At 44.1% G+C, this 14549-nt stretch overlaps 4 non-coding genes across 4 annotated transcripts; all 4 read left to right on the top strand.

Annotated features, from left to right (window-relative positions):
* Positions 1-762: 762 nt before the first annotated feature.
* trnar-acg (transfer RNA arginine (anticodon ACG)) lies at positions 763-835 on the top strand. Its single transcript has one exon. It is a non-coding gene; the product is annotated as a tRNA-Arg (tRNA).
* Positions 836-5322: 4487 nt separating this feature from the next.
* On the top strand, positions 5323-5395 carry trnam-cau (transfer RNA methionine (anticodon CAU)). The gene has a single exon. It is a non-coding gene; the product is annotated as a tRNA-Met (tRNA).
* Positions 5396-5827: 432 nt separating this feature from the next.
* On the top strand, positions 5828-5938 carry LOC128752978 (U5 spliceosomal RNA). Its single transcript, XR_008413730.1, has one exon. It is a non-coding gene; the product is annotated as a U5 spliceosomal RNA (small nuclear RNA).
* A 2578-nt stretch (positions 5939-8516) lies between these two features.
* Positions 8517-8590, top strand: trnan-guu (transfer RNA asparagine (anticodon GUU)). Its single transcript has one exon. It is a non-coding gene; the product is annotated as a tRNA-Asn (tRNA).
* Positions 8591-14549: the final 5959 nt, after the last annotated feature.

Genomic DNA, 14549 nt, shown 5'->3' with positions numbered 1-14549 from the left:
TGACAATCAAGTGAGTTTACCCCTGAGACACCTGGTTCTTGGTTGAAACAAAAACCTGCAGCCACTGTGGCCCTTTGAGGACCGGTTTGAGACCCCTGGTCCTCTCTCTCTTCGTCCCTGTCAAGGTAGTGTTAGCATTTTTCCATGAATCTTTATCTTTATTTGCATCAATGTATCTTGAAAAGTCGACTCTGGCTAGCAGGCCAACTTCTGAGGACTCAGGAGAGGAATGTTTTGCAGTGAGTGATTTGGGTGGAACAAGAGGCACGTGACATGTTGAGTCCTCCTCATCCATCACAGCTGCAGCATCTATGTTCAAGACAGGACAGAAATATTTTGTAGACAATCTCCATGAGGTGGCTAAAAAGTTAACGTGGGGCTCGAACCCATGGCCCTGAGATTAAGCAGCGTCCTTGTTAGTATAGTGGACAGTATCTCCGCCTGTCACGTGGAAGACTGCGGTTCGATTCCCTGACGGGTACTTTTTTTTTTTGGATGCAGTTTGCTTAATTTACATAGGGCACCTGATTCAGTGGCTGTGGAAACTAGGAATATCCTCAGGATATTGAGCTAAGCGAGTCAAACTTAGATGGCAGGGGAGGCACCATTGTCAGGAGGTGGTTCACCCAAGGCTTCAAGGATCCAAGCACAGAAAGTATCTTTTCATTCTGGCACTGGGGCTGAACTGCTTTGGAATGTTCTCAGGCATCTGATACCCTACTTTCACTCAGGTCAGTTCATATGGAATTGAGCAAGAACACTGGGCTAGTGGCGCAATGGATAACGCGCCTGACTACGGATCAGGAGATTCCAGGTTTGACTCCTGGCTAGCTCGGGCTAATCTTATCTTTCATCCTTGATGTGGAAGTAAAACGTGGGAAGAATGTTTGTGCACTGCGTGCTACCAAACTGTGCTGCACTGAGAACAAAACAAAAAAGAGGTTTTTGTGTTGCTTTTTTTTTCGTTTCTTCCCCATGGAAGGTTTTAGATTCAAATGGTGCGTCAGCCAATCAGCCTCACACAACACACCAAGGGCAAAACCAGACAACAAAGGAAATTCCTCCTACTGATGTCCCGTAACAACAGGTCCTTCCACAACCCACAGGCAGACAAATGCAGATGCACGGTGGTTATGAACACAACTGACTATCACAGTAAGATGGAAAGCCTGTTAAACAACAAAGACATATGTGAACCCTTAAAAACGGATCCCACCAACTAATACTGTCTGCAAAGACTTGAGAAGTCCAAATTGTTGGACCATTTTCTTGACTACCGCTGAAACCGAGGGGAAGACATACCGCGTATTTATGGTCTCCCTAAGATCCACAAGGCAGGAGCGCCTTTAAGACCTATTGTCAGCAGCATTAACTCTGTGACAACATTGCCAAACATCTAGCCCCACTCTTGGCACCGCTGGTAGGGCACAGCACCCACCACATCATCAACTCAACAGACTTTGCACGAAAGATACAGGGAACTAAACTAGATGCGGATTAGACCATGGTCTCATATGATGTCACGTCCCTTTTCATATGTATCCCCACCAACGAAGCGGTCACCACGATAAGAAAGAAACTCGGCCATGATCTCAGTCTACCTGACAGAACCAGTCTCTCACCAGAGAACATATGTGAATTGTTGGACCTTTCCCTCACCACCACTTACTTCCAATACAATGGATCCTTTACAGACAAAAACACGGTTGTGTAATGGGCTCCCCAGTGACACCCATAGTTGCGAACCTGAATATGGAAGACATTGAGAACACTGCTTTGGCTTCTTACAAGGGCACAGCACCCAGTTGTTGGTTCAGATATGTTGATGACACCTGGGTCCTAATCTAAAAGGATGAAGTGGAACCCTTCACACAACACATCAACTTGGTAGACGGACACATCAAATTCACCCGAGATGATGTGGAAAACAACAGACTACCTTCTCTGGACTGTGTTGAAGCAGACTGGAGCTTCAGCATCGAAGTGTACAGGAAACCAACACACACACAGACCAATACCTCCAGTTTGACTCTCATCACCCACTAGAACAAAAACTTACGTCGAGCCCAAAACCACAGCTCACCTATACTACCCATATCAGAAATGCCCTTCAAAAATGTGGCTACCTCAACATGGCCTTGACCAAAACAAAGGGAACACAAAGGACGAAGAAAACAATGTCCAGCGCCATAACGGCATTGTTATTCCCTATGTGTCCGGGGTCTCTGAGAAACTCCGAAGAATCTTTAGCAAACATGAAGTCCGGGTTCAGTTCAAACCATGCAACACCTTAAGACAGAAACTCGTCCATCCCAAGGACAAAACGCCTCACCACAAAAGGAGCAATGGGGTTTATGCAGTCCAGTGCAGCCAAGAGTCCCAGACCTTTACATTGAAGAAACGAAACAAGCTCTCCACAAACAAAAGGTCCAACATAAGAGATTCATTCAGCATTTGCATTAATGGCCCATCAACACCCATCACCAGTGGCCGGGGACCCATTAACACATCCCCATTAGCATAATGCTGACTCTTGTCACCCATCACACTGGATTGGCTCCACCCCTGTCCATCAACATCTTGTCCCATTCAGATGGCCTGATATAAGCCTGAACTCCAACCCAGCTCAGTAGAACCGACGATTGATGATTCAAACCTTTGCTGCGTGATGACCCGGATAACTGAGCAGCCGTAGCCTAAAGTTCTAAAACAAATACATTGGTCCAAAGTTTTTCAAGTTATGAGGCTGGGATGTGCAATATCCCAGTCTTCAAAACATTTATTTTCGATTGCACAGTAAAATGACTGTGAGTCGAGCATGAGGCGTGTGATCTTAGGGGCTGGTGTCAGGCAAATACAGAAGAGGAGAGGCATTTCCTCTATGATGAGCTTCACTGAGGCATGAGCATTGAGTTGCTGATTCACGGAGATGAAATGGGGGAAGTTTTGCAAATATAATATAACAGTGACCAGTGTGGGTATTGAACCCATGGCCTTGCTACATTATACTACTATTGACTAGTTTAACTACAGAGGTCCAGAATCACTGCGTTGTTGCAATAGTATAGCATAGCATAGTAGCATAGCTCTGTGGCGCGATCTGCTTTATCCTGCAGTAAAAACTTCATTCATGTACTCACTCTGACAGACATGATGTTGATCTCCCTTCAAGACAATCCTCTTAAACAGGGGTTACCAAACTGTCCCAGAAAGGGCTGCTGGTTGAGTCCAACTTCAGCTTGCTTGCCTTGAATGACCCCATGATAATATCACCTGGAATGTATGAAAAGAAAAAAATACTGCTTCTCCTTCGTCATCTGTGAATCTCAGTGGTGATCTTCCTCTTCTTTATTTATGCAGGACTTCAACATCGAAGGTCCTTTGTTCAACTTGTTCCCTCGCTCCTCTCCTTATCTCCAGAACAGCAATACAATAATTCCTGCAACTGGCTGGTTAGCTCAGATGGTTAGAGCGTGCTGCTAATAACGCCAAGGCCATGGGTTCGATCCCCATAGTGGTCACTGTGACATAAAGCTTTAAGGTATTTCTGTTATTTTATCCTGTACATGTGCAACTTCCCCCATTTCATCTCTGTTATTCAATGCACATGCCTCAGTGAAGGTCTTCACAGAGGAAATGCCTCTCCTCTTCTGTATTTGCCTGACACCAGCCCCTGAGATCACACGCCTCATTCTCCACTGATTTACTGTTTTAATGACAGGATATTGCACATCCCAACCTTAAAACTGATCTGAATGCTGCCAAAATATTAAAGAAAACATATAGAGCTTTCTGGATCGCTTTTTTTGTGTAGAGCTAGTACAATGATGTCATCACACTCTGTTGTCATTCATGAGAGGAGGAGGATGGGCCTTCCTCCTGCCTCACCTGCTGCTGCTGCTGCTGCATCTCCTCGAACTTTCCAACCTCCATTATGTGCAGGACACACAAGGAAGAAACCAACTGAGGGAGGGTCCCCGGATGCTGATGATGCTGATGCTGAGGTCAAGCATCTTCTCATGAACTCCCTCCTCGCCCCCCTTTCCTCCCCCTCTCTTGACCCTCGTCCCTGCTGGGAAGATCCTTCAAAACACACCTACATAGTTTACTTCAGGTCTGACTATGATTCTGTGTGTATTGGATGAGTATAAATGAATGAGTTATTTTATATTTTGCAAATAAAGAGTTTGATATTGAACATTTGTTTTTGTGGAAAATGGCTTCACAGAAAAAAATCTAAATCAATCAAATGTCAACAAACTGAGTTGAACACAGCTTTGTTTTATTGCAGAGATTAATTATAATATGCAAGGACCTTTGCTCTGCTCAACAGGTTGGTGACTCTTGAACGAGCAGTTGTGGTGCACTGATAACTGTTTGTTCGCAAAGGAGACACTTCATCTGCGACAAAAACATGTGCTCTGTGGCAGTGGTCCTCAGGTCAGCTCCTGGAAGTGGCACTGAAGCAGTTGGTGATGAGTCTTCTGTTACAGAATGTCTGCAAAATATAAACCATACATTGATATGTAAACATATATATGTAGGTGATAATTTAACAAAGTATATATCGACCATACAACAGTACATCAACTCACAGGATGAATAGATTTAACACAATGCATTTAATTGTTGCATTAATTCATCACCACAAAGTTGTGTAAACTGACTAGACTCTTTAACTAGACTGGTTAAAGCAACAGTACTTATTTTATGCTACAGAGCCAGCAGAACTGATGATGAGGCCTCCAGGTAGATTTCTGATCCTGGCAACAAATAATAGCTGAAATGTGGTTTGGTTAAATGCTCAAATATGAAAACACAGCTCTGGAAGCAGTGCAACCATGGGAAAAGCAATGAAAGGAAGCTGACAGACAATCTGGAATTATTTAATAAGTATCCATGGACAAAATACAATTAACATCAGTCTGTGATTCAGATATTTTTTCAGATATTCAGCAGAGAAGGCCTTGCAGGCACTGACACCCGCCACTGCCATTTACTCTTTGCCCACAAAGACCTTCAGTAATAATTCCCTGAATAATCCCTTAGTCCATTTCAGGCATTGTTTCCAATATATTTAAGGTTCAGATTTAGAAAGAGTAACATGTTTACATTCTTTCCTTTCATCACACTTCTTCTTGAACTTATTCATTGTCCAGCCAACACTGCAGGTCCTGAGTTGCAGTTACTCTGAGATGTCTCTTCGCAATCCTCCTCATGGATGGGAATGTTGTTTCATGTATTTTCTACCAAAGAAGTGGGTCTCTGTTCCATGCACTTGGCCTTTCCTCTGAGTCACGCTGCATTTCTATGAGCACACAGGCCTCGTTGGCGGAGTAGGCAGCGCGTCAGTCTCATAATCTGAAGGTCGTGAGTTCGAGCCTCACATGAGGTGCTCTCTTTTTGAAAAGTGATATGAATTTCCATTCCATTCATTTACGTTCAACTGTTTTGGGGGACAAGCTTTGCAACATGACTCCTAGCACGACCTTTATTTGTGATATGTTTCCACGGAGCGATATGTGTCCATTTTCCCCTCTTCCCGAACATCAGGAAAGTTGCGGATGATGTTTGTGACCGAGACCAGCACGATGTAGGACGGACGACTCCAGAACATGAGAAAATTCTCTTTTGTGTTCTGATCACTTATATGTGTGCAAAACAGGTCACTGACAACAGAAGACGATCACCATTTCACAGATGTTATTGGAACGATGGTTCAGAGGATTGTCTTGAAGTGCTGGTTTGTTCAAAGGCTGAACAACACCATGAGTTAAAGGTTGATGTGGAAGAATACAGCTCCTTCTCTGGTTCAGTGTCAGTAGTTTGCTCATGTTTCTCTTCAGGTCGTATAAATCTTTTGCTTTTTACTAAAGATTTCCGTGGAGAGGAACAACATGAGGTTATACTAATTTTTGATGCCCTCCTCTTGTAGGGCTTCTTATTGTGTTCAGTGAAACCTGTCTGGTTAACGACTTTGTATCGCAAGTGCAGAGTTGTTATTCCCAAGATGTGTATCTATGAAGCAGCAGAGTTTGTCTAACTTCAATTGAGCCATCACTCCATTTCCATGGTTTTCAGAACATGTCTTCCTGCTCTCAAAGTGTCTCTCTTTTTGTAGAGATCCTCATTCTCATGTCTCTGTGACGTAATTGGTCAGCACGTTTGGCTGTTGTGGGAAAGGCTGGTGGTTAGAGACCACCCTGGGAAGAAGATCCACTTTGGTTCCGTGACGAACCTCACGGTCAGTAGGGCAGGTGATCGGTTGGTGATTTCACAGTGCTGTCGGCCCGTACGTTCGATTTCTGTTTGATTTCTGCATTCAAAGGGTTTCACCCAATACTTTGAGGAAACTGCATGAAAAGATCAGACCCTGCCTTGAATTGTTGGACTGTCACGGCATCCAGTCTGGTTGAACTCCAGTCAGCTGAAGACCAATGAAGTCACACACACTGTGTTCCGTGACGGTTCCACAGAGCGATTCCTGGTGGACACAACATCACTTCATGCGGCATATTCCACCTCAACGCACAACACTATTGTCATGTGACAGTTCTGCAGACTCAAAATGACCTAAGCATCCTAAACACACACCAACGTTATTGGTAGGACTACAACCCAATGGATTTCAAGTCCATCGACTTAACCAATCGGCCACAACAACAATGTTACTCAGCCACTTCATCAGGAATTTAGTTTTGGGTGAATTAGAAATCAGTTCATCACATTATCTCTTCCTCATCTTTCAAGCAACAATGATGATGGCTGCTTTTCAAGCACTTGACCTGGGTTCGATTCCCAAGCCACTGCACGTAGCCCATTCCATTCACTCGTGATTAAAAGAACTGGTTTCTTCTGACCATTCACAAATCCACTGAAGGCACGAGTGATGAAGGCCATGGAACTGAAATCCATTGGGGATTTCCCCTGTAGCTTCGAGTCCTACCAACAACGCGAGGCAGAGATTGATTTTTATCCCATTGAGACCTACGTGTTGGTCGTCCGCGTCCAGCCTTAATGGGACATTTGTGGTGTTGACAGTTGAGGCACAAATATTCTGCCATCCATGGTTAGATGTCAAAAACAACTGGCAAAGCCTGAGAATTGAACCCAGATCAACTGCTTGGAAGGAAGCTACAGTTTACACAAGAACACCATTGCACAGATTCCTGTCAAGGAACATTCACTTTCACAAAGAGAAATCGACAATAGCGGATGAACAAACATGCGGTGAGATGAGGTTTTTACCTATTACCTATTTTGGATTCCTACTGACTCAGAAGTCCGAAAGATTTTAGAATGTCCTTCATTCATTTCCTTCAGTTCTTCATTAATTTTTTTCATCATGATTTGTAATTGTACCAAAATCGCCGACTCACCTGCTAAGCATATAGTGAGTACTTTGAACTAATTTCACCAGTTAAATCTGGCAAAACACAAAATTCTGTGACCTTCTCTGTGACCTTCTTCATTCCTAACCTTCTGCCTGAGATCGACACAGTTTTCAACTGCATCCCAACCTGTAATGCTTGGTGGAAAGGCATGTAGTAGTGGATGGACTCACCAAGCTGTGACTAGCCAAACTGCAAACATGGAGCCTGATGGAGTTACAGCTTTACAATTGTTTCAGAAAGCTGGTGAAGTGAAAAGTTTGTGTTGGTTTTGGATGAATCAGGTTGCATTCTGGAACATCAGGCGTAATTTTCCAGTGTCTCGTCTGGGTAGATCATCTGAACAGATGATCTGAAATATTGAAGCACTGGATCACAAACTTCACTTCAGTTTTGTGACAGCTTTACACTTCCAAATCCTAGCTACAGTTGATGATGTGATCACCCTTTTCCTAAACTACGTCATTTATTCCAGGTACGTCCCATATTGTGTCGTTGTTTGGCCCCTGGTATGGGAACCACATCGGGACGCTCCGATCGATCAGTCACCATTATCATGATCAAGCCATAAACCCCTTTGGGTGGACCCCTGTCCCATAGGTTGTCGTTTTCCTAGTTCTTGCCCAGGACAACCAGCGTTGACTATTAGCTTGGAGCTTCTGACCTTGTGCTGGGACTTTGACTAAACATGTGTAATACGTGCTTTTGAGAGAGATTTGAATGCAAAACACTGAGACAAGATTTCAGCATCAGAGCGATTCACTGTCACCGTTGATATTTACGTACAACTGTTTTGGGACACAAGCTTTGCAACACTACATCAAAAACAAAGTGATGCGAGCCATGTGACAACACAATATCCATGTGATCGGCACAATGAGGTTTGGGACAAAGAAGTGGAAGACAGTGTTGGTCGATGCAAAGATGAAATGGTGGAACTTTTTGCTCTCATTCTCTTTATTCATTTATTCCCTAAAGCACTGCTACCATCTTTCTTTCACACTCTCTCTTTGCTGAATAACACATAGCTATGACTTACTTCAATCACACAATCATTCTGCACAATCTTCAAACCTTGAAAACTGAAAAACGTTCACAGATCCACATTTTCTTGTGTATCGGCATGTCTCTGTGGCGCAATAGGTTAGCGCGTTCGGCTGTTAACCAAAAGGTTGGTAGTTCGAGCCCACCCAGGGACGAGACCTCCCACAAGACTCCCACAAGTCCCATATGGTCTAGAGGTCAGGCTTCCTGGTTTTCACCCAGGCGGCCCGGATTCGACTCCCGGTATGGGAAAGTTACCATCATTATGGTTTGTTGATGTTGTTCAAAGACAGATTGTTGTTATTACTCACCTGTTCCAAAACTCCCTTAACTCGAGAGAAGGCATAAATCCCACTCCGTCTCACACGCCAAACAAGAACTCTAACATTCAGTTGATATCTTTGTTGTCGAACCTGTGTCAGTCTAAATAAACGCGTCAACTTATCAACCACTGCCTCAGACAGCTGGTGTCAGTGTAACCAGTGAGAAGATCTTTAGTTCGGGTCTGATAGCAGTGTACTATCTATTTCAGATTTATGAAACTTCTGAAATCAGAAGACATTCATCACATCACACATCATACAATCACATACAATATTTATGAGCATCAAAAACAAAGAAAATGTAAGATTTTTGTTTTCCAGTAACATAAAGTGCGGCACCAAAGAAAGGACAGAAATATGTTTTCTCCATGGAAGTTTTTAAACCACAAATAAATTTTCCTGATATTTAAACAGTTTGGTTTGTGTTGGAAAGAAATAAATGCAGATATATGTATGAATGTCTATATCTATATATCTTGTGCTGGCCAGCTTTATAAAATTAGTTCTGGGGAGCTCTTGTGTTTGTGAGGAGAGTATCAAGCATTGGTGCTCAATCTGATCTGAACTTGTCCTCCCCGACCATCTGAAGATATCTTCCTTTTAAATGTCTAAAAGTCTAAAGTCCAATGTTCATCTACGAGGGAGATGCAAACATGTTTAATAGACGATGGATGGCAACTTGTCAGAAGTTCGGATCACCTGTATCACGTGTCTCCTTCATCGTTGCTGCAGCGTCTCTGAACCCCGCCTCACCAGTAGAGCACTGGTAACCAGTGTTGGGCAAGTTACTTTAAATCAGTAACTTAGTTACAGCTAGTTAGTTGCCTCGTTGAAAAGTAACTTTGTTACTTAAGTTACTCATTACTTTCAAAGTAACTGGTAAAAACATAATCATTTTATAACAGTCACGGTTATCGGACTGGGTTGGGAACCAGCACCACTGGGACAGAGTTATCCTTATTTGTGTGGCCTGCTGCGGTGCCAGACATTGAATTAAAAAAAAAAAAAAAAGCATCTTCTGCCATCGCTCGTAAGTGCGGGTGGACGTAACTCAAGCAGGTTGTGAGTCGGATGTTAAGAACCCTGGTCTTCCGCGTGACAGGCGGAGATACTGCCCACTATACTAACAAGGATCCTGTCAGCAGTGTTTAGCATTCACATCTCTGTCAAAAGAGTTTTGTGGTACATTTGTTTTATATTTCAGGAATATTTTATCCGCCTGTTCATTGTGTGGGGACCAGGGTGTGAATATTCTTTAAAAACACCTGGGAAATTATAAGATCCAGAGAAATAATCCCAGGAAGAGTTTTATTGGTGGAATGTTTTTACTGGAACAAGAAAGTGAGAATCATGAATGTGTACACTCCTCCAGACTCTGCCTAGTTCAATGTCATAATGCCATCAGAAGTTCCCCTATTGAGCAGGAATCAAGATAACGGTTGCTAACATGGAGGTAATGTCGTCTCCTAAAACCAACAAGTCACGTCTTCCAATCTCCTTGAGGGAACTAACAATGAAAATGACCTGGTTCAAGGAAGTTGAGGAAAATGAGCAGTTTGTCGCCGCGAGTTACAAAACAGCTGATATCAGGTTTGTCATGTGCTCACCACAAAACATTTGCTAAGACAGAGGAACACACACTGTGCATCAGGTTTCACACATCACACTTCCCTACGAGCCTGGATAGCTCAGTCGGTAGAGCATCAGACTTTTAATCTGAGGCTCAAGTCCCTGCTCGGGCGATGCTCTGTGTCTGGCCAAATTGGCTGTTTCACTGGTTGTGTGTTGGTGCAGGTTGCAAAAGGACTTCGTTCAGGCTCTGATACATTTGGGGTTTGACTCACTGATGGCATCTCGTTGAATCAGCTCGGTAAAAATAAACAGAAATTTCCAGTACCACTACCACATTTTATAATTTATTAGATGTATTTATTTACATATGACAGTCGTGGTACATTCCTCGTCGCAGCAGGCAGCGCGTCAGTCTCATCACCTAGAGGTCGTGAGTTCCAGCCTCACTGTCTTTTTGAAAAGTTATAAAGTTATATGGATTTCCATTCCATTCAATTACGTTCTTTGCAACATGACTCCAAATCTTCAGTCATCTACCACTTTAAATATTAACCATGTCATATTCGCATTTCTGTTTTTACACTCTTGTCTCGTATATACTGTAGTATTGCGATGATTCTAATGTATATGGAGTGTGTTTTTGTTTCTTGTTCTTGGTCCGTGGGAGAGACCAGCAGGCGAAGTGAGGGCTTTGCCTTGTGATCTCAATATTCCTCCCATCTCTGCTGCACTCGGACGACGGTCAATGAGAGATGGAAAAAAGGAACGATTGAAAACTCCCAGAATAGGTCATAATAAGTGGACCGGTGGAGGTATATCCATCACCATCACATAATCCATCAACATTGTTTTCTTTCGGAAACCCACCTTGCCTCGCTCTGATCACACGTTTTCTGCACTGTTCTCTCACTGACCAGAAAAGTATCAGAGCTTGAAAATATCAAACTATAACAGAAAGACTCTTTCTAATGGATTCAGCATTAAATCTACCGTTCTGAACATTTTTCAGAGTTATCATTTTTTTTTGTTTTCGTTCCGAAACCCAAATGCATTTTCTGCACTGTTCACACACTGATCAGATTAGCTTCAAAACATGTAAATTTCACATGCCACTGTAGTTGAAGGGATCTATCAAGTAGGTGCAGCACGAATTCAACCTGTCTGAAGTGGTTTCAAAGAGTTATCAACTTATTAACTATTATGTTTATCAGTCTGAAAAACACCTTCTCTCAGGCTGAAAATGCATTTTCGGCACTATTCACTGACTCATCAGAATAGCCTCAGGACATTGAAAATGTCAACCGTAACTATAGGAAAAAACACTTTTTAGGTTATTCAGCACTAAATCTGCCTTTCTGAACCTTATTTCACGGGGTTATGGACATGGTTTTTTTTCCTCGTCTGAAACCCAGCTTCTCTCGGTCTGAAAACACGTTTTTTGCACTGTTAACACACTGCTCGGGGATGCGTCAGAACAAGAATATTTCACCTGCCACTATAGCAGCAGGGGTGTTTCTACTAGGTGCCGTCGGTCTGAAAACCACCGTCACTCTGGCTGAAAACGCGATTTCTGCATATTAACACACTCCAATGAAAATATCTGAAATATCTCTGCTCTCAGCTCCCTCGTGCGATGTCTGATGCGATGTCTGTCTGTGATTCTGTTTTCTGCAGCTTTCCAAACCTCTCAGAGGCAGGTAGGACATCGTCATCTGCAGAGTCATCTCTTTCTGAGGATGATTGGGCCGGTCCCTCGGGGTCCATCTTAGGAGAATTGCAGTGTCAGATCAAGGTACACTGCAGCCACTGAGTTCATCACACAAGTCATCACAAGTTTGGGGCCCTACTTCCTCTGACGGCTCACCTAACAAATGCGAGTCTGTTTTTGAAGATCCAGCGGGACAGGAATTCCCCAGAGGAGTGGGCGCTGGGCACCGACGGCCCTTTCGACCAGGACCCGTCCCGGAGGGCGGGTCCGCTCCTGTGCTCAGGGCGCCGCCACCTGGACCTGGGTGAACTCAGAGAACCAGCGGTCATTTCTGATGGAGGAGGCACGCTCGCCTGTCAAAGGAAGTAATCGAGCTACTGCCAAAGCAATCCTCCTACACTGGGTTTTACTCCGGCTACTTTCTGGAACCCAAGAAGACAGGAGAGTTGAAACCTGTTCTGGACCTCAGTCTCCTCAACCAATTCATGACCAGACAGCGGTTCTGGACTACCTGGAGACTCCTGGAGTGAGTCAATTCAGCACTAAATGTACCTTTCTGTACTTTTGTTAGAGAGATCATAGTCGCGATAATCATCGCTGCTTCTCTTGGAGAGACAAGACGGCTGCTCTCACCTCTGCTCCTTCCAAAAACGTAGGAAGAAAACTTTAAATCTAAAATTATGCATCTGAACCAAAGTCTAACTTGAACAAAAAATAAGATCCTTTACTTTGATATCGGGTCTGTTTTGTCTCTGCCCAAAATTAGGGTTTATCACCCACCAAGTTCTCTTCCGGTTCCAATCAGTGCGAACTAGAGTGGCAGCTCTCCGGCTGTTGGACATACACCTCCCGTGTACCTCCACGCGTTCGTTTACTCGTGAGAATGACGACCAAGAATCCTACAAGCTATATCCAAGATTTATTCCCTAACAGATGACTCTAACACATAGGCAGAATTCTGGGTCAGCAACTACGCCTGACTTAGCGTTAGCAGAAGTCCGATAGGGCAACAAAAAACTATCTGAGGTCTTGACCCATTATACACAAAAGTTTCTTTACGTGGGCTCTGTCCTCGATTGGTCCCTCTAACGAGTTACAATTTTTGTTCCTCCACTGTGGTTCACTCCAGTCTTTGGACTCCACTTACAACTTCAAATTCTCACACACACTCAACCACACTGCCTCATCCAGCATTCCTGTGTCTGTAAATAACTTCTTTATTAGTAGTACAAACAATGATTAATATTCATACCGTAGAATAAATGCACAATTCTCATTACGGCTTCAAAAAATTGTTTTTGTTTGACATCGCCTCAGGAGTCCGAGCAGTACAGTATCGGTCTGTCTGCCTGCTTATCCCTGACACCAGAACGGTCCCTGGGGAAGTTTCTGGAGCCAAGAAGTTTTGTCTTTTCTTAACATCGCCACAATAAGAAGCATAGGCGTCTTTTCCGTCTCTGAACAGATCCCGGTTCCAGCCAAGTGTCAGGAGAGTTTCAATTCTGCCATTAACTCTTATGATTCCTCAGACTCGCCATTGTCCAGCAGGGGCAGCCACAGGACCGCGAACGCCACCTCTTCAGAGGATCACACAGTAGGCGCAGCGTGCAAGACCGGCTCTGTTCTCAGCTCCCTCACGCGATGTCTGATGCGATGTCTGTCTGTGATTCTGTTCTCTGCAGCCCTCTGAACCTCTCAGAGGCAGGTAGGACATCGTCATCTCTTTCTGAGGATGATTGGGCCGGTCCCTCGGGTCTTCATCTCAGGAGAATTGCAGTGTCAGATCAAGGTACACTGCTAGATTGGGGGCCCTACTTCCTGTGACGGTTCAGCTGACAAAAGCGAGTCTGTTTATGAAGAACCAGCGGGACTTGAAGTCCCCAGAGGAGCGCTGAGCACCGACGGCCCTTTCGACCTGGACCTGCGCCGGAGGGCGGGCCCGCTCCTGTGCTCAGGGCGCCTGTGTTACAGGTCTCGGTTACCGGGCCCAGCTACAGATGAGTTGCCTGTTTTAAAACAGTAGAAATGATCAGGGGCGACACCTGCTTCCACTCCGTACAGCGCAGCTCAGCAGACTGATCAGTGCTGACGACGCTGTTAATCAAGAGCGTCCCCGGATGCCAACAGCGCCACTTCGCCTCCTGCTGGCCATGGGACCGTAACAACGGAATGGACAAAAATATCTAAATTCTTAAAATAGTTGAATGAATTTAACTATTAGTGTTTCCCCTGCACCGAAACCACGCCCCTAATAAAAGCAACCAGCAACTTATCTACATAAAAAAAATAAAAATATGAACACTATAATATATATTTTTAATAAAAAAAAATTGTGATCACACATTTTGTGTCAAACAGGCCTACCGACCTACTAGATGTCTTGCGCCAATGACCTCACCCCTAAGGTCGAGCAAAATATTGTTGTGTAGTGGCACCAATAAGCCTCCATACATTGGGTCTGGGCGCCCTCGTTGCCAAATCAGGTGCTTCCCTGATCCGGCGACTACACAG

Source organism: Synchiropus splendidus, chromosome 1 (assembly GCF_027744825.2).
Source record: "Synchiropus splendidus isolate RoL2022-P1 chromosome 1, RoL_Sspl_1.0, whole genome shotgun sequence".
Lineage (NCBI taxonomy): Eukaryota > Metazoa > Chordata > Actinopteri > Syngnathiformes > Callionymidae > Synchiropus > Synchiropus splendidus.
This window is presented reverse-complemented; position numbering and strand designations above follow the sequence as displayed.